Consider the following 26,187-nt stretch of genomic DNA (forward strand, 5'->3'; position numbering starts at 1 on the left):
CTACACTACTTCAAGTTCGAATCATTTACTCGACTAAGCCTATGGGATATTTTTATTTCGAGTTCGAGCAAACACTCACTCGACTATTAAGCCTACGGGCCACATTATCTCGAGTTCGAAACATTCACTCGACTATTAAGCCTACTGGCTACCTTTATCTCGAGTTCGGAACACTGACTCGACCATTGCGCCTACGGGCCACATTATCTCGAGTTCGAAACATTCACTCTACCATTAAGCCTACAGGATACACTACTTCGAGTTCGAATCATTCACTCGACTAAGCCTACATGCTATTTTTATTTCGAGTTCGAGCAAATACTCACTCGACTATTAAGCCTACGGGCCACATTATCTCGAGTTCGAAACATTCACTCGACTATTAAGCCTACGGGCCACATTATCTCGAGTTCGAAACATTCACTCGATTAAGCCTACGGGCTACTGTTATCCCGAGTTCGAGCAAGCACTCACTTAACCATTAAGCCTGCGGGCCACATTATCTCGAGTTTGAAACATTCACTCGACTATTAAGCTTACGGGCTACTGTTATTCCGAGTTCGAGCAAGCACTCACTCGACCATTACGCCTACGGGCTACGATATTTCAAGTTTGGAACAATCATTCGACTATTAAGCCTACGGGCTACCTTTATCTCGAGTTCGAAACACTCACTCGACCATTGCGCCTACATGCCACATTATCTCGAGTTCGAAACATTCACTTGACCATTAAAGCCTACGGGCCACATTATCTCGAGTTCGAAACATTCACTCGACTATTAAGCCTACGAGCTAGTGTTATTCTGAGTTCGAGCAAATACTCACTCGACCACAACGCCTACGGGCTACAATATTTCAAGTTCAAAACATTCACTCAACGGCTAATAAGCTACTTTTACTCTGAGTTTACATTAACTCAACCATTACATTACACCTACGGATTATGTTCCTTCAAAGTTTGAACCATCGACTCAACAAGCAAACCCAGGGGCTACAAATCTGCTCGATCAGAGAGACTACAAGGTCAACATTCGATTGAAAGTCTTCACAAAACAAAAACAAGTCGACCTCGTTATACATATATATACAAAAATTGCCTACGTGATTTATTTACAAACATGAAGAATTAGAAACTAAGCTTCCTAGTCGAGCTCTTCCTTGTCCTCGGATCCGCTTTTGCTACCATCATCATCATCATCATCAGAAGCCAAGGCTTCAGCTTCCGCTTCGAGCTCTTTTACCCTTTTTTACCTCTTCGGTAAGGTCGAAACCTCGAGCGTGTATCTCCTCGAGGGTCTCCCTCCGAGACCTACACTTAGCAAGTTCGGCAACCCAATGAGCTCGAGTATCGGCGGTCATCGCCGCTTCCCGGGCCTCCATCTGAGTAGCCTCAGCATCATCCCGATATACAGCAATGGACTTATCTGCCAAGATTTTCGATGACTCAACCTCCGCCTTAGCCTCAGCAAGTCGTGTTTCAAGCTCCTCGATCTTCTTAGCTTGAACCGACCCCTTTTGCTTGACACTTCGAAGTTGAACGTCGGCCGATAATAATTTTGTTAAGATGGTTTCTTTTTCCGCTGCCAGGCGGTCGAGGGTCTCCTTCCACCGATTGCATTCAGCTTGGATTTGATCGACTTCTTCTCGAAGTAACCGATCTTTTCGATCTTTTGTTGCAGCTGAGACAACGAAAGGTTAACTTCCATGGTTGAGTCAGACCTATACTTTAACAGAACAAGGCTCACCTATTTATCGAGCTCGACCCCTTCTTCATAGACCTTAGCCAAATTCTCTTGGAGGTCCTTTATAGCCTCGTCCTTTTAGCTGCAAAGAAGTCGCATGGCATCTCTCTCACCTGAGACCTTCTAGAGCTCGGCCTCACACTGGCTACGATCGACTCGAAACCTACTAATGGCCTGCACAGTTAGAAACACGAGTCAAGTATGGAAAAGAACAAAGAAACCAAGTATGGAAGAATCATTACCCGAGTAATGAAACGCTGAGCCTCCTCTAATAAAAGAGAAGCGTCACCGATATAGGAACCATCGTCGACTCCAGTAAAACAATCCCTAAAAGGATCCCCTGTACCAGAGCCTACGCCGATATCGGGATTCTTCAACTCTCGAGCTTCCTTAAGCGCCTCCTTAGAAAAAGATGGAAGAGAAGGCGAATCACCCATTGTCATAGCCCCGAGAAAATTGCTCGGAGTACTCCGGTCGAGACTCAGGTCTTCAAAAACAACCCCGACAGGCACAACCGCCATCGGCTCGGGAGCTCTAGCAACTTCGATGGCCTCCGTAGATCGGACTACCAAAGCTAAGGAGCTATTTTCTTCTTCTTCTTCTTCTTCTTCTCTCAGTCGTTGGACCGAGTCAATCGAAAGGGCAATTGCTTTTCTCCTCACCCTTCGAGTTTTGGGCTTGGGGTCCTCTGAACGAGAGGAAGCTCTTCGTTTCTTATCTTCCCCCTGTTTAGGGACCAGGGACTTGTTTCCTTCTTCACCGCTCGAAGGCCTCAAAGCGGCATCCCTGGTTACGCATGCACAAAAGAAAATTGGTAATGAATAGAATGCAAAGAATACTTCGAAGGAAACAAGAAGCAAACCTCACCATGGTTCTTGGCCTCCCATCTGCCTTTTGCCAAATCACGCCAAGCGCGCTCGGCGTAAGAGGAGGTCGAGGCTAACTTTCGAACCTAGTCCTTGAGGTTAGGCACCGCTTGTGGCATCCAAGGGGTAGCTGAACATCAGGGAATGACATCAGAAAAAATTGGAAAAGGACATGAAAAGTGAAAAAAAATCACTTACGGTCAAAATTCCATTCTTCAGGGAATGGCATCTTCTCCTCCGGAATGAGATCACGGGTCCTCACTCGAATATAACGACCCATCCAACCCCGATCCTTGTCTTCATCGATGCTCGACATCAAAGTCTTCGATGCCCGACGATGAAGTCTGATTAGTCCTCGAAAGATCTGAGGCCGATACAATCATATGAGGTGGTTCAGAGAAAAATCCACCCCCCGACTTTGATAGAGAAGAAGCGCAATAAGATCACTATACGCCATAAAGAGGGATGAATTTGGCCAAGGGTGACTTGATACCTTTTGCAAAAATTAATAATCACCGGGTCGACGGGTCCCAGTGTGAAGGGATAAGTATAAACACTTTAAAACCCCTCCACGTAAGTGGTAACACTCTCATCAGAAGACGGAATTTGCAACACGACCTCGGAACCTCAGTTGCAGTCTTTTCTGATGGCCTCGAGGTGATCCTCTGTTATGGAGCACGTATACATCGATACGTGTTCACATCGACCCGTAACGGAGGAAGGGTTCTCCACCTTAAAATCGGTTTTTAAAATGCACGGGCCAGGAACATAGTCATGAACTGACGGCTCCACCGGCGCCTTATCATCAGACGGCCGTGAGGAAGAAGCTTTCTCCTTCTAAGGTACGGTTTTGGAAGTTTTCGCCATTGATATGAAAGGAAAGAGTGCAAAGGAAGGTGAAGAAATAGACAACACCAAAATTCTGATATGGGTGGCCCCGTAGCATTGAAGTAGAGAGGATAAATAAGAAAGTTTGGAAGAAGAGAAGCCGCAAAAGTGGTAAAGGTTGTATGGAAAGATTATTTATAGATCAAGGCATAACGGTTCGGTATCAGCGGTGGCCGACCACCGTGTGACACACATTAAATGCCTCGGTAAAAGCGAGCCGATGGTACAACTATCATATACGTCGAGATCAGGCTCGATAGAAACGTCAGCATAAATTTGATCGAGCCGCAGGGAAATCATATCGTTCCTCGCCACATCCTTTCCGAGAAACGAGGGGACTATCTGTGTATGGTCAAAACCGATTCTCAATCATAAAGACCAGTCGAGACAATGACGTTTCAATCAAAGGGTATGCACATGACAAGCTCGGATGAATTCCGAAGTAGAGATGCCGAGCTTCGAGCTATAAGACCAATCAACGGCAAAACTCGATATCATTATCGAGCCCGTGTCTGAATCAGACTACGGGGCAACACCGATCGACACAGGCCCTGAATATCGATGTCCCACGGCAGAACCGAGCTCGAACCAAGACTGGGGGTTCGATCTAACACCGAGCTCGAGCCAATGCCAAGCTCGCAGACAAGAGCCGTTACAACTGCACCGATGGAGAGAATCTTGGCGAGATTCAAGGAAGAGACAAACCATCATGGGTCCTCCACTATATGTATTATTTTATTATGTTGTTATAGATAAAGTAGTGACCCTCTACTATAAAAAGGGAGATAGACTGCAATAGATACAGGTCTTCCGGGATATATTAAAATTTCATTGTGCTTGTTTTCCTATTTCATTTTGAGTCTTCCCGTCCATCATTCCCATTTATAGCAAAAATACCTGTATTATCATTTTGTATCAAAGAAATTTGCATACCCTTAGAACCATATTTAAATTCAACGTTATTCAATTTTTCGGGTAAACATGAATAATGACAACATAATGCAACGAAATTGGAGGTGCAAATTTAAATAGCCTATATTGACCAATGTCTGTCATTTCGGTTAATGAAGAAAGGTGACCCATAGCAATTTACCAGCATTGGACTGGCAATGTGATACATGATATACAGACATTCGTGAAATGTGAAGTTTAACCTTGAACAATTTCATTTCATGCAGGAATTTTTACTGTAATTTACACAAGAAGAGCATTAATATTTACATTTGCATTAGAATACAAAAATGCAACCCCTAAGAGGACTGGATTTTGCAATAATTTACATGATTGCAACATAATTCATTTTTTTGGGGGGGAGAGGGAGGGGGGAGAGGGAGGGGCGGGGGCACAACATCTTTACCATCATCTCTTCAATTCTGGCTTATGAGAAAATGCCACCTTGCTCTTCCACCTTTTCTATGAGAAGTTTTAGCAGAGGCACGTTTGACAGTGTAATGTATGAACCTACCATTATCAACTTCTTCTGTTCAATCAAAAGAGAAGTACATTATTCCATATAATCTGAGGAACTTCACAAAGTTTCAAAAAGAGAAAATTTCAGTCAAATTTCTTAGAGGAACAGTATCTAAACCTTAGCACGTGTAAGGGCCACATTAATCCTGTGCCAGTCTCCAAGCAATGAAGAAATGTAGTTTCTTGGATTTTCACTTGACCTTACAAAGGATAGCAGAATGCAATCTTTATCCCTTCCCTGCAAAGAGTAGATCAGATTACAAAAATCAGGCAATGTACCGATCTCAACCCATCGGGAAAAGTCACAACCTTCACCAATCTCATATCTTCGGCAGCCTAGGAACCTTCTTCCAGGATTGGTGAGTGTTCGTGATATTTTAAAATCTGCAGCAACTCCACAGTAACACAAAGGTTCCTTTTTCATTGCAGAAGGAGAAGACGCGACAGTAGCTTATTTCTTGCGAGATAAGAAGAAAAACATCGACCTTCAAAAGAAAAGGAGATGGCAGAAATTGATAGGCAATGAAGAATCCCAACAAAGAAATTCTATTTTTCAATGTTGAAGCTAACACGAGAAAGAAGAAGGCATCATATTTGGATAGAAATCAGCTTCTGTAATATTCAACAATGGAAAATAAGGTAGAAAAAAGAAGATGGCTATTAAATAGTCCACATTATTACTGTTAGGACTTTTTCAACTGCCCTCACGCCTCTTACAGGCGTGTGAATCACGCACCAAAGCCAAATATGACGCATAGGATCGACCTCCTGTCATAAGCGTTTATTATACACGGTTTGAAGGAGTGTAAGTATTAAATTGATAAATTATTAAGTTTGGGGACCGGCATGACAAAGCGGTACAAGTATAAGTGCCATTTAGGCTATTCTGCCTTTGTTAAAAGCCAAAAGTGAAGTTTTCTCTTGTTTTCAGTCATTTCATAAGATGATTTATAATCAGTTTGATGCCACAATGAAAATCTCGAGAACCGACAATGGCAGCGAATACATAGATAAAAGATTTGGTGCTTATTTGGAGTCCAATGGGAAAGTCCATCAGACTAGTTATCCTTACACTAGTACACAAAATGAGGTTACTGAAAAAAAATAGGCATATGTTAGAAGTAGCAAAATCTCTCATGTTCACCATGCATCTACCAAAACCTTACTAGGGGGATGCTACTCTAGCGGCTGCCTATCTTATCAACAGAATGCCACTTAAACCCCTCAATTTTCAAAATCCTCTGGAAATTTTAAAGGGTAAGAATGAATATACTGTTCCTCCAAAGGTGTTTGGGTGTGTTTGCTTTGTCCACACTAGAAATTCTGGGAAACTTGATCCTAGAACTATAACGTGTGTTTTCATTGGGTATTCTCAGACACAGAAATATTACAAATGTTATCATTCTCCCTCTAGGAGATACTTTGTTAGCATGGATGTTACCTTTCGAGAATCTGAGCCCTATTTCAGTATTACCTCATCACCTCTTCAGGGAGAGAGCAGTAAGGAGGAAGAGGTGATTCTACCTAGTACCGTTACTGGACCTTTTGATGATACTGTTACAGGGGAAAGTGAAATTGGAGAAAGAATTCAAGGGGAGACTATTGGGCATTTGAATAGGCCTTATTTAAAAATTTACTCAAGGAAAAATAGAGCAGAAGAAGCCATCATGCAATCTACCGAAGGTGCACCTTCTTCTACTAATGAGTTATCTATATTTTCTAATGAGTTAGATGTGCCTATTTCTCACAGAAAAGGAGTCAGATCTTGCACCACCAAATACCCTTTACCTAACTTTGTCTCATATAATTCTTTGTCTCACTCCTATAGAGTCTTTGCGTTGTCTATTTCTTCTATGTCTATTCCCCAGAATGGAGGGAAGCTTTTGCAGATCCTAAATAGAAGCAAGCTATGATTGAAGAAATGAAGGCCTTGTCAAAAAATGAGACTTGGAAACTTGTCACTTCACCACCAGATAAGAAGTTGGTTGGCTGCAAATAGGTCTTCACTGTGAAGCACAAAGCTGATGGCTCAATTGAATGATTCAAAGTAAGATTAGTGGCTAAGGGATTCACTCAGACTTATGGAGTGGATTATCAAGAGACATTTGCCCCTGTTGCTAAGATGAACACTATTAGAATTTTTTTTATCTTGTTAGCTAATCTTGATTGGGACTTGTAATAATTTGATATGAAGAATGCGTGAGAATGCACGGGAGAAAAATCTATTATTGATATTAATTGTAATACAATGAACCTTATTTATAAGTACACATAATATATAAACTACTCCTATTACATACGGGACTATGACTAATTACATATATATTCACATAGCTATTCTAATACTCCTCCTCAAGCTGGTGCATACAAATCATATATACTGAGCTTGTTACATATATAACTAATACGAGGACCAGTGAGGGACTTGATAAAAATACCTGCAAGCTGATCATTCGACTTCACAAACTTTGTAGTAATATCTCCTGAGAGTATCTTTTCTCTGACGAAGTGACAGTCAATCTCTATATGTTTAGTTCTCTCATGGAACATTAGATTCAATGCAATATGAAGGGCAACTTGATATCCTTGATTATCACACACAAGTTTTATTTGGCTGATCTCACCAAATTTTAACTCTTCGAGCAACAGTTTGATCCAAACTAGCTCACATGTTACCATAGTCATTGCTTGATATTCGGCTTCTGCACTAGACCGAGAAACGATATTTTATTTCTTGCTCTTCCAAGACACCAAGTTACCTCCTACTAAAACATAATATCCAGCCGTAGAATGTCTATCAGAAAGTGATCCTGCCCAATCAGCATCTGAGTATCCAACGATCTGTTCATGGCCTTGATCGTCAAACAATAGTCCTTTGCTTGGAGCTGATTTTATATACCAAAGAATGCGTACAACTACATCCCAATGACTATCATATGGAGAATCCATAAACTGACTTACAACACTCATAATAAAGGAAATGTCAGGTCTAGTCATTAAGAGGTAATTTAATTTGCCAACCAACAGTCTATATCTTGCAGGATCGCTAAGCAGCTCCCTCTGCCCTGACATGAGTTTAGAATTTGGATCCATATGAGTGTCAACAGGTCTACAGCCTGTCATTACTGTCTCCTCAAGAATGCCTAAGGCATACTTGCGTTGTGAGATCATAATACCTAAGCTAGACTGAGCGACCTCAATACCTAGAAAATACTTTAATCTGCCCAGATCCTTAGTTTGAAAGTCCTAAAAGAGATGTTGCTTCAACTTAGTATTACCATCCTGATCATTGTCGGTGATAACAATATCATCAACATAAACTACCAGATAAATACAGAGATTTGAAGCAGAATGCAGATAAAATACAGAGTGATCAGCTTCACTACGAGTCATGCCAAACTCCTGAGTAACTATGTTGAACTTACTAAACTAGGCTCGAGGAGATTGCTTTAGACCATAGAGGGACCGGCGCAACCGATATACAAGACCACTAGACTCCCCCTAAGCAACAAAACAGGTGGTTTCTCCATATAAACCTCATCCTCAAGGTCATGGTGAAAAAATTATTCATAATGTACAACTTATAGAGAGGCCAATGGCGAACAACAACCATGGATAGAAAAGGGCGGACTGATGCTATTTTAGCCAAGGGAGAGAAAAAGTCACTATAATCGAGCCCAAATATCTGAGTATACCCTTTAACAATAAGACGAGTCTTAAGTCGATCAACCTGGCCATCTGGACCATCTTTGACTGCGTACACAATGACAACCAACAGTCGATTTACTCGAAGGAAGAGGAACAAGCTCCCAAGTACCACTCGTATGTAAAGCAGACATCTCGTCAATCATAGCTTGTCGCCATCTTAGATGAGACAGTGCTTCATCTGTAGACTTAGGGATGGAAACAGAGAACAAAGACGATACAAATGAACAACGGGTTGATAAAAGATGATGGTAACTTAAATCGATGCAATGGGAATTAGGATTAAGTGTGGATCATATACCTTTTCGTAGTGTAATCGGTTGACTAAGAGGAGACAAGTCCGTAGTATTAGCAGGGTCGGGTGCATGACATGAATCAGGTGGGCCTGATGCTGAGCGCGAATGACGATGATAAGTCAGGAGTAGTGGAGCTGCATAAGGTTGAACTGGACTAGGTGGTGGAACTGGAGCTATAGGTGATGGAGCTGCAACTGGAGTTGTAGGTGGTGGAACAGGAGTTGTAGAGGAAGATGAATGGGAGATAGTGACTGAATCTCCAAAATATGGAACTAGTGGCACCTTACAAATATCTAAGTGATTACCTGGAACTGTGAAGTATGATTGGGTTTTAAAGAATGCAACATCAAAGGACATAAGGTACCGCTAGAGATCAGGAGAATAGCATCGATACCCCTTTCGCATTCTCGAGTAACCCAGAAATACACACTTAAGAGCACGAGGAGCTAGCTTATCTTTTCCTGGAGTAAGGTTATGAACAAAACACGTGCTCCCAAAGACACGAGGTGAAAAAGAGAATAAAGGTAAGTGAGGAAACATGACAGAGAATGGAACTTGATTCTGGATAGCTGAAGATGGTATACGATTAGTAAGATAGCAAGGTTTAAGAACTGCATCCCCTCAAAAACGCACCGGAATATGAGACTGTATGAGCAGGGTACGAGCAGTTTCAATAAGATGTCTATTCTTTCTTTCAGCTACCCCATTTTGTCGAGATGTGTAGGGACATGATGTTTGATAAATAATCCCATGAGAGTTCATAAACTGCTAAAATAGGAAAGACAAATACTCTAGGGTATTATCACTACGAAATATGCGGATAGAAACTCCAAATTGATTTTGAATTTCAGCGTGGAAGGTCTGGAAAATAGAAAATAACTCAGATCGCTTTTTTATCAAAAATATCCAAGTGCACCTGGAATAATCATCAATGAAACCGACAAAGTAGCGGAATCCCAAGGTAGAACTGACCCGATTAGGACCCTAAACATCTGAATGAACTAAAGTAAAAGGTGAATCTGCTTGATTATTAAGACGCTGAGGGAAATGGGAGCGGGTATGCTTACCGAGTTGACATGACTTACACTTTAGAGTGGACAAGTGAGATAAACCAGATACTATTTTTTGAAGTTTTGACAAACAAGGATGTCCCAACCGTTTATGTAATAAATCTTATGAATTAGTAACAAGACAAGTTGTTGAAAGAAGACAAGTTGTGAGTCCATGTGATTTTGCAAGGATAAGGTAATAAAGTCTATCTGATTCATGCCCGGTACCAATGATCTGCCCTGTACTGCGTTCCTATATAAAAACAAGGTCATCAAGAAATAAAATAGAGCATTTAAGTGATTTAGCTAATCGAATAATGACTATGAGATTTAAAAGACTACCAGGAACATAGAGAACTGAATCTAAAGGTAAGGAAAGAAGTGGACTTGCTTGACCTATTTCGGTTGTCATGGTTTGAGACCCGTTGGCCATTGTGACTGTTGGAAGAGATTGAGAATATGAAATAGTAGTGAAAAGATATTTGTTACCAGAGATGTGAACAGATGCACCTGAATCAATGACCCAAGACTCGGAGAATGAAGATTAGGAGACACAAGTTACACTATTACCTGTTTGAACAACGGAAGCTATCTTTGAAGACGTATGTTTACATGCTTTGTACTAAAGGAACTCGATAAAATCTGGTAAAGAGACCATCTAACTATTCATAGTATTGGATCCCATTTTGCTACAACCAATTTCTCAAATTCTTGGCTAAATATTGTATGGTGAACCTTGGAATGCCAAATCAGAACACTTATTTTTTTCTTAGTCAGATGGAGTAGAAAATCAAGGTCTTCACTTGAAATAGAAGAACTCAATAACTCCTATGGGAAAACAGATGAAATAGCTGGGAAAACACAGTTCACGATAGGAAAAACACTGTAGCTCGCCAGAAAATTCCAAATCATCGGATTGATAAAACAATTATATGGACAGGCTCAGAATCACCTCCCGAGAAACCTGTCCTGAAGAAGCTGGGCCAAAAAATGGCCGGAAAAGCATGTACGTGTCGGCGCATAGATCAGAGGTCTCGCCGGAAAATTCAATGTCAGCGACTCGTGACAGGTATTCTGGAGGAAATTATTTTCGGGGTTGGTCGCCGGAGGGTGATCTGTCTCGTGGTGGTGGTGATTTTTGCACAACACCGACAAAAAAGAACATTTAAATCGGACAGACCTGCAGTCACCGAAAAATTTTCCGATTAACTGATTTCTTCTTCCCGGAGTCGCTGGTAATTTTGCACCGCGATGAATCTCTCACATGAGCTCTGATACCATGTGAGAATACACGAGAGAAAAATCTATTATTGATATTAATTGTAATACAATGAATCCTATTTATAAATACACATAATATATAACCTACTCTTATTACATACGGGACTGCGACTAATTACATATATATTCACATAGATATTCTAACATAATGCATTTCTTCATGGAGACTTAGAAGAAGAGGTGTATATGGAGATTCCTCATATTTGATACTACACAGAGTCAAGGTGTAACATACCTCAAAATTTTCTAACTTATGGGACACAAATAGTATGTATTATAATATCAAAGATCATATTTTGGGCTATGCCATGAAATGTTAAGTTCCTACGTGGCTGGGTACAAAAAAAACAAAAAACAAAAAAAGAAGAAAGAAATAATTGATTTATGGGCCTAAAGCCCACAAAGTGGCTTGGCAGCTAATTCACGTGAAAAAAGAACACCCACGGAACAAAGTTTCTATTATGCTTTAAGCCTTTCCTCTTTTATTTGGGTTAAGAAAAAATGGGTGATATAAAATATTATTTTAAAGGGTAAAAGTCAGACCCTTTAAACCCAATAACGGTACCCATCACCAACACCCTTTCCATCGTTTACGAAGAAAGAGCAAGACAGATGTGTAGGTCATTGTGAGAGTTCCGCAAGACCTTCTTTAGGCCACGACTGAGGTAAATATTTTTTTATGGAATGGTAAGCTATAACATCATTATACACTAGAATCTAACACCCTAATGGGGTGAATTCATAGAAAAAATTTACAAAACCTCAAAAACACCCATCAAGTACTAGTTAGGTTTTTGGTGTTATAAGATAAATTCTTTACTTTTATTGGATTGTTATAACGGGTTAAGGTTGTTAGAGATAGTAAAGTATTGTTAGAACAAGACCTCACCCCAACACTTAGAAATTTAGAAGTTGAACCTAAAGTTCTTAGAGTTGAGAAAAGATTAATACTTTGGGAAAGTTGGATAGTAATTGTGACTTATTGTTGTAGTATTTGATCGTTGAGTTGATTACAAGAATTGGAACTTACATTGTTGCTTGAAAGAAGAAATGAGATGAGCGGATATAACCCTTTATTAAATTGATTCTACTCACAAACAAACACGCCGACAAAGTATTTGATAGAATATTTTAAAGAGTCAACATGTGCTTAATTGGAACGTGTGAATACATGCTGGCTAAGTATATTCTAGTTAAAGCTTATATATTTTTCTCGAGAAGTATAATCATCTATTTTTCATATTTTTATGCTTTATTACGTGATCTTACATGTTAAAGTTTCAAGAGTTAGATAGAACTTTTAGAGATAATTTGAGTAATTTTATTTTATGGTTGTGCTATGTATACACTCAAGAATATTATTATGAATATTGATATATCACTTTCAAACAAGATTTAGACTTGAAAAGTCACAAGAAGAAGTTTTAGAAAGAAAAGATTTTTGGGAGTATCCCCTATTCTGAGAAGGGGTCATCGTCCAGGCCGAGGGTCCTGACCAAGGCGTTGACTTCCTGAAACTACTTGTGCCAAAGTAGGGAGCACATGAGCCGAGTGCCTCGTTGCTGAGAATTTACTTAGCCAGGCTAAGGTATGATACATGAGCGCTGAGAACCATGAAGCGAGTGGCACCTTGTGGATTGGGCCTATTCGATCAGGTTGGGATCGAACCCGTGCCAATCATACGGTGACTAAGACAAAAATAAGTCAGAATAGTTGAAACTCCTGAAGTATGAAGTGAAGTAATTTTTTTTTAAGAAAGAAAAAGAAAAAAATTTCTTTTAGAATATTCATAAACTGCTGTTATGTAATTATTTTAGAATTGTTCTTAAAAGCTTTATATTTTTCATGCATTTAGAATCTTTGCTTGTAATGTATATTTTATTAAGATTTCGTCCCCAATCATTGAGACTCACTGAGTACAATGGATGGTACTGACGTTCTCTTTTGGGAACCTACGTTGGTCTACAGTACAACGTAGGAGCCGGTTTTGCAGGCGAGCATGCTACAGGTTAGGACTTCCCTCTCTTCCAGTGCTATTGGTGAGCTCCGCTTTTAGTCGTGGAGTATTCCTTCGAGTTATCTTTATTTAGTTATTTCTTTGTTTACTTGAAGAACTAGCCAGGCAATCTTATGTCCTGAGCAGTGCGTCAGTTTATTAGTAGAGGATTCATAGACACAGTCGGTGGGTTAATATTCAGATGTTTTTGATAATAACTTAGTAGTATTTCATTGGTTACTACGAATAAAGTTTTGGAGTTGGTTTATTCTAGATATTTAAATTAATTAAAAGTATTGCCTTCTTGCATATAAAGTTCTAAGTTATAATAGATTTGATAAGCGCAGATGGTTCGCTCGGTCAAGTTTAGTGATCGGGTGCCGGTCACGGCTTGTTCAGAAAATGGGTCGTGACAAACTTGGTATCAGAGTGTCAGGTTTATGAAGTCCTAGGGGTCTATAAAGCTGTGTTAGTAAAGTCTTGTTTATGGGTTTGAAGCGCATCATACTTATAATCAGGAGGCTACAAGCATTTAGGAAAAGTCTTATTTTTTTCCATACTTTAGATCGTGCAGTAGAGCCTATCTTAAGAAATTATCTAATGTATTCGTTTCTCAAAAACTCGCAGAAATAGCTCGTACTCGCAACTCTAACACCGACACTTAGGATGCTGCTCAAGAGACTATTGCTATTATTGTGGCTCAAGGTAGAACTAAGAAGGCTTCAACTCAGAAAAGGAAGGGTAAATCCACAAAGGGGGTTCAAGTACCCCGAGTTGAACATGAAGAAGGGGTGGAGCATGATGAACAAATAGCTCAGGATCCAGTGCCACCCCCAACAGCAGTTCCGGCTCAGACACCTATATCTCCAGAGGTGGGTCAGATGTTTAATGCTGTCAACAGTGCAATGGAGATGCTTAAAGCCTTGATGGCCAACCAGAACGAAATAAAAGATGAGATTCTACCTCAATCAAATAGACAGAATAATTCTGAGTCCTCAAGAGTGAATAAATTTTTAAAGCTGAGTCCTCCATTGTTCCGTGGTACTATAGTTGATGAAGATCCAATGTTGTGGCTGGAGGGTGTCAAGAAAGCCCTCCGAGCGATGAAGGCATTTGATAATGAAGCTGTGGAGCTGGCTGCCTACCAGCTTAGAGATGTGGCTGGCGCTTGGTTTGAGATGTGGGAAAAGGAAAGAGATGAAGATGATGGTCCGCCTACTTGGGAAGAATTTGAAGAGGCCTTCATGGCTAATTTTATACCTAAAGAGGATAGGGAAGCTAAGGCTACAGAGTTTGAGCAGCTCAAGCAAGGGAATAAAAGTGTGCAAGAGTACTACATAAAATTCATAAGTTTGGCTAAGCATGCTCTTCACATGGTTAAGACAGAAAAAGCAAAGATCCGCAGGTTTGTTGGCGGTTTAGCTTACCATATTAAGGATACGACATTAGCTGCAGCGGTAAGAATAACAGCCTTCTCCTCTGTTGTGGGATTCGCCATGCACTTAGAAAAAGACAGACAACAAAGGAGAGAATAAAAAGAGTATAACAAGAAAGCCCGGACATCGGGCAGGTTTAATGGTACATCCAGCAGAGGTAGAAGGGGTTCCTCCAATAAGGATTCATTAGCACCAGCTCAGTCCGGTCATCAGTCAGGTGGTGGGTCTTCCTTCAGACGTACTCAGAGTTATGAAAACCAGTATCGCCATAATTAGAATTTTAGGACATCATCCTCACATAGCCAGAGTCATGCTGAGCAACATTCACAACAACAAGGCCTTTGTGAAATATGTAAGCGGCAACATTCAGGTCAGTGCAAACTCAAGTTTCATGGTTGCTATCATTGCGGAGACCTTGGTCCTATAAAGGCCAACTGCCCAAAGTTGCGACGTAATTTCAGTGGGGGATCAACTCGTCCTTCTAGTTCCTCAGCTACTACAGTTGCACCACCTTAGGCTCGTGGTTCTCATAATCAGGCAAAGCATGGAGCAGGCAGAGATGCAGATCGAGTTACTCAGGGAGGGAGACAACCCCGTTTGTTTGCTACACTTGATCGTCAGAGTGCAGAGGCATATGCAGAAGTTATTACAGGTATACTTCTAGTCTGCTCACATAATGCTTATGCCATAATTGATCTAGGTTCAACGTTCTCGTACGTGACTCCATACTTTGCAATTAACCTCGAGCTAGAACCTGAACAACTTAGTGAGCCATTCCTAGTGTCTACTCCAGTTGGCGAGTCAGTGGAAGCCACAAGAGTCTATAGAGGTTGTATAGTTTCAGTCCAAGGTCGCAGCACCGAGGCCAATCTCATAGAGTTAGAAATGGTGGATTTCGATGTGATCATGGGTATGGATTGGTTGTCTTCCTGCTATGCCATGTTAGATTATTGTGCCAAGATAGTCAGGTTTCAATTTCCAAATGAAGAAGTCTTAGAGGGGAAGGGTAGTTCAGCATCACTTGTAGGTAAGTTTATTTCTTACCTTAAGACACAACAAATGATTGGCAAGGGGTGTCTTACCTATTTGGCTCACATCATTAATACAAAATCAGAACCACCAGCTCTTCAATCTGTGCCAGTTGTTAGAGAATTTCCAAAAATTTTCCGAGATGACCTTCCCGGACTTCCTCCTGAAAGAATCATAGACTTTGGCATCGATCTCATGCCAAGCACTCAGCCCATCTCTATACCTCCTTATATGATGGCTCTAGCATAACTTAATGAGTTGAGAGAACAGTTGAAAGACCTTCTTGACAAGGGCTTCATCAGGCCGAGTGTTTCACCGTGGGGTGCCCCGGTCCTGTTTGTCAAGAAGAAAGATGGGTCTCTTAGAATGTGTGTCAACTATCGATAGTTGAATAAAGTTACCATTAAGAACAAGTACCTACTGCCAAGAATTGATGATTTATTTGATCAACTTCAGGGTGCAAAGTACTTTTCAAAGATAGACTTGAGGTCGGGGTACCATCAGTTGAGAATAAGAGAAGAGGATATATCTAAAACAGTCTTTAGAACTCGCTACTGGCACTATGAATTTCTAGTGAAGTCCTTCGGGTTGACAAATGCTCCAGCTGCATTCATGGACCTCATGAACAAAGATTTCAATCCATTCCTTGATACCTTTATTATCGTGTTTATAGACGATATTTTGGTATACTCTAAGAGCAAGGAAGATCATGCAGAACACCTCAGGATAGCCTTGCAGACATTGAAGGAGAATGAGCTTTATGCCAAGTTTTCAAAATGTGAGTTCCGGTTGCAGTCAGTGGCATTCTTAGGCCACATGGTATCTAGTGAAGGCATAAAAGTTGATCCTCAGAAGACAAGCAGTCAAGAGCTGGCCTAGGCCGACAACACCAACCGAAATCAGGAGTTTCTTGGGGTTAGCTGGCTACTATAGAAGGTTTGTAGGGGGATTTTCCTCACTTGCAACTCCATTAACTAAGTTGACTCAGAAAGCAGTTAAGTTCCAGTGGTCATACGCTTGTGAGCAGCGTTTTAAAGAGTTAAAAAAGAGGTTGACCAATGCACCTGTGTTAACCTTGCCGATAGGTTCAGGTCGGTTCACAATGTATTGTGATGCCTCCAGAGTTGGTTATGGTTGTGTTCTTATGCAAGGTGGCAAAGTTATTGCTTATGCTTCCAGACAGTTAAATAATCATGAGAAAAACTACCCCACACACAACTTGGAGCTTGCAGCAGTGGTGTTTGCATTAAATATATGGCGACACTACCTTTATGGCGAGCATTCTGAAGTGTTTATAGATTAAAAAAGCCTCTAGTATATTTTCAAGCATAAAGAATTGAATTTGAGACAAAGAAGGTAGTTCGAGCTATTGAAGGATTATGACATCAATATCCTTTATCACCCGGGCAAAGCTAATGTGGTAGCAGATGCACTTAGCAGGAAGTCAATGGGTGTCCTGGCCCATCTTGCAGTACAAAGGCGAACTTTGGGTCGAGAAATTCACAAACTAGAAAATGATGGAATTGGATTGGATGAGACCGAAGAAGGAGGTATAACTGCTTATGCCTTAGCACAATTCTCTCTTGTTGCGCATGTTAAGGCTAAGCAAGACAAAGATCCGTACTTAGTGAAGTTAAAAGAAGGAGTTAGAAATAAAGAAATTATTGCTTTCACTCTAGGAAGTGATGGAGTTTTGAAGTTGAATGATCGGTTATGTGTGCCTGATGTAGATGGTCTTAGGAAGGCCATAATGGAAGAAGCTCACAGCTCGAAGTACTCTATCCACCCAAGTTCTACCAAAATGTATCTGGACTTGAAAGAGTTGTATTGGTGGAAAGGCATGAAGAAGCAAGTAGCAGATCATGTGGCCAAATGTTTGAATTGCCAGCAAGTCAAAGCCGAGCATCAGAGGCCTGGTGGCCTAGCTCAAGATATAGAGATACCACAGTGGATATGGGAGATGATTAATATGGATTTCGTAGTAGGTCTGCCTCGCACATACCGTAAGCATGATTCAATTTGGGTTATTGTAGACCGACTGACAAAGTCCACGCATTTCCTACCAGTAAAGACGACAAATTCTGCAGAGCAGTATGCGCAGTTGTACATCAAAGAAATAGTCCGATTTTATGGTACTCTAGTTTCAATCATATCTGACATAGGCCCTCAGTTCACGACACATTTTTGGCAGGCATTTCAGAAAAGATTAGGTACCAAGGTCAACTTGAGCACCACTTTTCATCCACAAACCGATGGTCAGGAATAAAGGACCACTCAAACTCTCAAAGATATGCTGCGAGCATGTGTTATAGATTTTGGAGATAATTGGGATGATCACTTGCCACTTATAGAATTTGTTTACAATAATAACTATCAGGCCAGCATTGGTATGGCTCCTTATGAAGCATTGTGTGGGCGAAGATGTAGGTCTCTAGTGGGTTGGTTTGAACCAGCAGAGATGCCGTTGATTAGTCCAGAGTTTGTTTGTGAGGCCTTAGAGAAAGTTCAGCTAATTAGAGGAAGACTAAAAGCAGCTCAGAGTAGTCAAAAATCTTATTCTGATAAGAGGCATCGTGACTTAGAGTTCATGGTTCGTGACAAGGTATTTTTGAAAGTTTCACCAATGAAAGGAGTTATGAGGTTTGGTAAGAAAGGGAAACTTAGTCCTAGATTTATCGGACCTTATGAGATTATAAAAAAGAAGGGAAACATAGCTTATGAGCTAGCGTTGCTCGTTGAGTTGTCCTCTGTTCATCCTGTCTTTCATGTGTCTATGCTTAGAAAATATATTCATGATGAGTCGCATATAATACATGCCGATACCATAGAAATTAAAGAAGGCTTGACTTATGAAGAGGTACCTATAGAAATACTCGATAGGCAAGTAAGAAAGTTGAGAACAAAAGATATAACATCGGTAAAAGTTTTGTGGAGTAATCATGATTCAAAAGAGGCTACGTGGGAGGTCAAGGAAGATATGGGGAAGAAGTATCCTTATTTATTTGAGGAACAAGGTATGTAAACCTAGGTTTGGCTTGACATTTATATTTTATTTATTAAATACAAGTTAGCATGTATTTATGTCCTTGCTAGATTACACTTTGTTGTTGAAGTAATTTAGTTTATGTTAGAGTATATTTAATTATTAAATAATTTAATACAATGCATTTAATTCATTAAGGTGATTTACTTTTGCTAAAGTGTGTTGATTTAGAGTTTGATTCATTACTGTGATGTACCTCCTTGCCAGAGAGTGAGAAGTTATTTTATGAGCTATCTTTGGTTCCAATGAATGGCATGTTATGGTATATTTGGTTGTTGTTGGTGTAGTTGTAGTATTGGTGCCAGGGATATTTTTTTTGATAGTCCAATTTACAAGAAATACTCTGCCGAAATTTCTGAAAATTTAAGTAGTTAAACTTCAAGAGTTAGATAGAACTTTTAAAGATAATTTGAATAATTTTATTTCATGCTTGTGCTATGTATACACTCAAGAATGTTATTATGAATATTGATAGATCACTTTCAAACAAGATTTAGACTTGAAAAGTCACAAGAAGAAGTTTTAGAAAGAAAAGATATTTGGGAGTATCCTCTATTCTGAGAAGGGGTCATCGTCTAGGCCGAGGATCCTGACCAAAGCATTGACTTCCTGAAACTACTTGTGCCAAAGTAGGGAGCACACGAGCCGAGGGTCTCGTTGCTGGGAATTTACTTAGCCAGGCTAAGGTATGATACATGAGCGCTGAGAACCATGAAGCGAGTGTCACCTCGTGGATTGGGCCTATTCGATCAGGTTGGGATCGAACCTGTGCCGATCACACGGTGACTAAGACAGAAATAAGTCAGAATAGTTAGAACTCCCGAAGTATGAAGTAAAGTAATTTTTTTTCAGAAAGAAAAAGTAAAGAATTTCTTTTGAAATATTCATAAACTGCTGTTATGTAATTATTTTAGAATTGTTCTTAAAAGCTTTATGTTTTTCATGCATTTAGAATCTTTGCTTGTAATTCGTCCCCGGTCGTTGCGACTCACTGAGTAAATGGATGGTACTGACGTTCTCTTTTGGGAACCTATGTTGGTCTGCGGTATAACGTAGGAGCCGGTTTTGCATGCGAGCAGGCTACAAGTTAGGACTTCCCTCTCTTCTAGTGCTATTGGTGAGCTCCGCTTTTGTTCGTGGAGTATTTCTTCGAGTCATCTTTATTTAGTTATTTCTTTGTTTACTTGAAGAACTAGCCAGGCAATCTCATGTCCTGAGCAATACGTCAGTTTATCAGTAGAGGCTTCATAGACACAGTCAGTGGGTTAAGATTCAGATATTTTTGATAATAACTTAGCAGTTTTTCATTGGTTACTATGAATAATGTATTGAGTTTGTTTATTCTAGATATTTAAATTAATTAAAAGTATTGCCTTGTTGCATATAAAGTTCTAAGTTATAATAGATTTGATAAGCGCAAATGGTTTGCTCGGTCAAGTTTAGTGATCGGGTGCCGGTCACGGCTTGTTCAGAAAATGGGTCGTGACACAAGGAAAGGTATACAGATTGAAGAAAGCCTTATACGACTGAAGCAATTCCCTAGAGCTTGGTTTGACAGATTCAGTAAAGCAATGATCTTCTTCGGTTACCAACAACGCAATGATAATCACACCCTCTTCATGAGACATCAAACGGATAAACTCACTCTTCTCATAATTTATGTTGATGACATAGTAATGATAGGAGATGACAAAGATGAGATGACCCGATTGAAAAAGTTGTTGGCACATAAATTTGAGATCAAGAATCTAGGAAAATTGCAGTATTTCTTGGGAATTGAGATTGCTGGATCCAAAAGAGGAATCTTTATTTCTCAAAGGAAGTATATTCTGGATATCTTGAAAGAAACTAGTATGACAGGTTGCAGACCCACATATCGCCCATTGAAAGCAATCACATGTTACAAAGCGGAGTTGGAGAATCAGTTAATAAGGAGAGATATCATAGGCTGGTTGGAAGACTCATTTATCTCTCCAACACTAGACCAAACATAGCCTATTCAGTTAGCCTGGTGAGTTAGTTCATGCATGATCCCCAACATCCTCATATGCAAGCCGTCTTTTACATTTTACGGTATCTGAAGTCTGCTCCAGGGAAATGTCTACTTCTTCAAACATGATCACCTCCAAAGAGAAGTCTTTACAGACGCGGATTGGGCTGGATCTCTAGATGACAGAAGATCAACATCCGGTTACTGTACGGTCGTAGGAGGAAACTTGGTTACTTGGAGAAGCAAGAAGTAAAGTGTAGTTGGTAGATCAAGTGCGGAGGCAGAATATAAAGTTATGGCCCAGGGTGTTTGCGAACTGCTTTGGCTACAAAAGCTACTACAGGAATTGAGATTGTCTGAAAAAGAAAAACTTTTCTTATACTGTGACAATAAGGCTGCCATCAATATAGCTCATAATCCAGTCCAACATGACCGAACAAAGCATGTGAAAATTGATCGACACTTCATCAAAGAAAAAGTTACAACTGGGTCTTGAGTTTGTTTCATGTGCCATCGAAGAAACAGCTAGCTGATGTGTTTACCAAAGGTCTCAACAAGCGAACTTCCCATACTTTGAGTTGCAAGTTGGGCATGTGCGACATCTTTGCACCAACTTGAGTGGGAGTGTTGATTAGCATGATTCAAGGAGACTTGATTTAGGAGTGTTGATTAGCATGATTTCAAGAGATTTGATTATATTTAGGAGATCTGATTTGATTTGATTTGATTTGATCACTGGATTGATAGTATAGATTTATTTTATTACCTTAATTAGCATCAGGAGCTTTGTATAAATTATCTTGCTCATGGGATGTAAACACACACATAAATACAAGAAGCCTTTTCTTCTTTTCAAAATTCACAGTAACAAAAAAGGAAGCAATTGCTGCTCGATTTCAAATATGTTCCTTTAGTCCTTTCCACATTGCACACTGCAAAATGCTGACTCCTCATTATTAGGCAAATTGATTCGTATTCAGAAAAGCCGTTAGATTGCCTTGATTACATGTCTAGCTTCTTAGGCGTGCACCAAGTTTTGGCACCTTTGTCAAGAAAAATAAGACCTGACATGATTAGAATTCTAACACAGATGTTATAAATGCATTCTTTTTGCCTCAATTCAGGTTCCAAATAAGTACTAGTTGTAGCATAAATGTCAAAGTTTACAGTCATTTGATATATTTCAGGAATCAGGCCTAATGCTAGTATTCTAAACATGGCATTTGAGGCAATAACTTTCTCTTGATTGTTAATTACCCCTTCTTCTATCAGCAAGCACCTATGTTACTGTAACCGCATGAACAGGTTTTACTAGGAGAAGAGAACTACAATGCGTGTAAACATACTACCTCTGTATATTTATTTTGATGAAGATACCTCTGTATATTTATCACATGCACATTCGCCAACCAAAGGATTTAGTTACTGACTTCAACAACTAAGCTCCTTTCCTTTCTTCTATAGATGGTTTATCATCTGATTTTCTCAGAATCTCGATCATTTTCAAAGGAGAACATTTTCTTAGCATGGAGCAGAGGTAAAAATACTAAAATGTTTTAGGATTGAAAACTGAGTAAACATGGAAGCCCCTTTAACCAATTATTTTGAAAATCTATATACGTAAAAGAGTACAATGGATGCTTGTCACTAAGAAGACCCTGAGAACTTCTCAAATTACCTTATGATAAACGGTACAGACATTGAGGTGTCGACAGCCTCTGCACATATTTGGACTCTGCATCAAAAGAAAGAAGTCACCAGAATAATAAGTTAATAATATCTAGAACATTTTGTTAAATGAGTTCCTCTTGGTCAGGTAATAAGCTAATTCAGTTTTCTGATCCCTTTTATAATTAAGGCGATAAATGATTGTGGCCTGGGATAGTGGTGGAAGATGATAACCATGCTTAGGTCTCTACAGGAAGAACTAGTATTCAATACTAATTATGAAGGTGTATTCGGAATGAACTACACTTAGCGGGCAAAACATTCACCTCTATGAAGACAACTAAACCAAGGGGAGGGGGAGGATATATTTCAGTAGAGATTTTTATGTGGTACCAGAGAGAACAGGTTACAGAATACAATTAAGAGCCTTTTAACCTTAACAATTTCTATAAACTTACAGGACTGTGCACGAACAGAATATAATAAAAGGACACAAGGAAATGCGGGCCCTGAATGCTTAGTGGACAACACGCCATTGTGTGGAAACTGATCAGCCACATATTCAATGACTAGACAGTACTAATGCAAAATATTCAGTTCTAGCAAACACTATCTGTATTTATCCCAAGTATAACAGGATGAGACGGAGATACCTTACCTGTAACATTTGTGGCAGTTGTTGAGTTATAGTGGTCTTGAGAAGATCATTTGCAACTTCATTATGGCGCATTCATCTTCGAACAGTAATTCCCTTGCAAAATGAAGTGTAATTTAGAAGGCTGCAGAGAAAAAAGAAAGAAAAGCAATCTTTATAATTCTTACAGATGCTAGTTTTCACCTACTAATCAAAATCATTACCTGCGTATGATCTGTGTGCAGATAATACAGGAGACCATGTCCAATATGCTGCGAGTATCTAATTAAGAGAAAAATAGAAGGCAATGAGATGAATCTATGAAGAAGAACTAAAGGAAAATCTACATAGCAGTACAGCATATGCCAACAGTAGGTGAATAATTATGCAAATAGGCGGGTTCGGTGCACCTTTCTGACATTAGAAGGGTATACAGCGTCACTTGAGCATTATATTCCATAGCTGTCTGCAGAATGTAATGCCAACGATAGCCTAGAGGTTAGGTGCCTAGCAAGAACATGTAAAGTGGAAAATTATCATTACTTCACAACTAAGTGGTACTATTTTGCAAATGCTCAAGAAAACTTGCCTGTCCATTTGTTGCCTTCCCAGTTTTAAATTCGAGAGGCATAATCATCTCATTATGTTTACTGGTGTTGAATTTTACATTTACTCGCAAGGATGCATCAATCATGCCTTTCAACCCATATCTTGGGGCCCATGCCATTTCTTCAATATCAAGTACCTATATTTAAGGACATCCAAAATGAAAAGAATATAAACTCAGGCACAATCTTGGTTAAAGAAAGCAATCCCAAGTGCATGTAGCTAACTGAATTGAAGCACAAATCATGTAAACCACTTGGGGAATGTAATATTAGTTAAATGTTAGATTAACATGTTCCATTGGTTGCTCATTACTAGACATCCTCTAACAATCTCGCTACCATAAACTTTACAAACACAATTTATATCTGATGTCCCATAACTCATCAATTAATGAATCTTTTCTTTTAAAAAAATCTTAACGTTATACTTTAGGAGGACAATTTACATGTACTTTCATATTCCAGTTGCGACACTACAGTATAGTAGATATAGTGTGAATTAAATTTCAATTTGAGGTTGCTGTGTGGAAAGCTTATCGATTATTTCTTATTTTGTTCATCACAAATCATAAATACAAAAGGACACTAATGTTAGAGATAAATGTATTAAATTGGAATGAACCATTCATAATGATCATCCTGATGTGGTTAATGCTTTGTATATCAGAAATATTTGCAACATATGCTTCTGAGAACTAACAAAGTTCGTATCTCAAGATTATTAAATTATTCAAGATGGATAGCCTTAAAAGATATAGATTGCAAGTATTAACTCAAGCCTGCATTATTAAATTGGAATGAACCATTCATAATGATCATCCTGATGTGGTTAATGCTTTGTATATCAGAAATATTTGCAACATATGCTTCTGAGAACTAACAAAGTTCGTATCTCAAGATTATTAAATTATTCAAGATGGATAGCCTTAAAAGATATAGATTGCAAGTATTAACTCAAGCCTGCATTACCAAGAAAGATAGAAGGAGGTTCCTTACTTCAGATACTTTAATCTTCTAATTAACTCCATCTTCACTTCCAAAATCGATACTTGGGCCTTCTGAAACCTAACATAATTTAAGCTCATAAATATGTTAGGTAAACAAGGAGAGGAATTAAATCAATGTGGGAACAAATGTGAGAATGTGCACAAATTATAATCAAGATGTACTGAGAATCAAACACAAAGAACTAGCCACCAACGAAGTAGAAAATAGTGATGGACATGGCAAAAGGACACGTGTTGCCTATGTTACATGGATCCTTAAAAAAAAAAAAAAAAACCACTGCACCAAAGTCGATCCAAATTGATAAGGGCATGGGTGTGAGATATCACCGCACTTGGTTAATTCACCTAGGCTGCATTGGCTACAACTATGGCCGAGAAGCATAGGTTGGCTGTGTTTTTGGTTAAAATTTTGGGTTTTACATAACAACAATAACAACATACCCAGTATTAGCCCACACCGTGGGGTTTGGGAGGGTAGTGTATACGCAGAGCTTACCCCTATCTTGTGAGGATAGAGAGGTTGTTTCCAATAGACCATCGGCTTAGGAAAGCATAAACACCACATTAATGAAAATAAAGACAATAAGGGACAATACCAAAAAGTCATATAAAAACAGAATAAAATAACGAGACAGTAAGATGATCAACAATGAAAGAAAATAATGGTTAGTCATGAAAACCTACTACCAATATAAATCGAGACTGTGTGCCAATACTACTGTTATAAACACTCTAGACTACCTACTCTACTACCCTAATCCTCAACGTCCATACCTTCCTATCAATGGTCATGTCATCGGTCAGCTGAAGCTGCGCCATGTCTTGCCTAATCACCTCTCCCCACCTTAATCACCTCTCCCCACCTCTTCTTTGTCCTACCTTTACCTCTCCGTAGGCCCTCCAATGTCAACCTCTCACACCTCCTTATCGGGGCGTCTGTGCTCTTCCTCCTCACATGACCAAACCACCTAAGTCGCGCTTCCCGCATCTTGTCCTCAATAGGGGCCACACCCACCTTGTCGCGAATAACCTCATTTCTGATCCTATCTAACCTGGTATGCCCGCACATCCATCTCAACATCCTCATCTCTGCTACCTTCATCTTCTGGACATGAACGATCTTGACTGGCCAACACTCAACTCCATACAACGTTATTGGGTTTTACATAAGTATTCAGATAAAGTATTCTGAATTTTTTTAATTGTATGTGATATACGTATGGAGTAAAAGCTTAGATATTTAAAGTAATTTATTTGTATTTGTTTTTTTCGGATGATCTCTCAAATGAATTAGACATATAAATATATATGTTATACTATACATTTATTAGTGGTATCTTAGCACCCGTACCTGACCACCTTTCCTAATTCCCCAATCCTAAGATTTAGGAGATGACATATCATACTTCTAGATCCGCACCCATACAACCACACATGTATCTATCTATCTTCAGCATGCATAAGTATGAAGTTTAGA

The 26,187-nt window shown here is 39.5% G+C and overlaps 1 long non-coding RNA gene across 1 annotated transcript; it reads right to left on the reverse strand.

The window, feature by feature from the left end:
- Positions 1-21,662: 21,662 nt before the first annotated feature.
- LOC104106199 (uncharacterized) lies at positions 21,663-25,115 on the reverse strand. Its single transcript, XR_011411677.1, has 5 exons — positions 24,700-25,115; positions 23,506-23,840; positions 23,320-23,377; positions 23,120-23,212; positions 21,663-22,528 (listed from the first exon to the last, which is right to left on the reverse strand). It is a non-coding gene; the product is annotated as an uncharacterized lncRNA (long non-coding RNA).
- Positions 25,116-26,187: the final 1,072 nt, after the last annotated feature.

This window comes from Nicotiana tomentosiformis, chromosome 1 (genome assembly GCF_000390325.3).
Source record: "Nicotiana tomentosiformis chromosome 1, ASM39032v3, whole genome shotgun sequence".
NCBI lineage: Eukaryota > Viridiplantae > Streptophyta > Magnoliopsida > Solanales > Solanaceae > Nicotiana > Nicotiana tomentosiformis.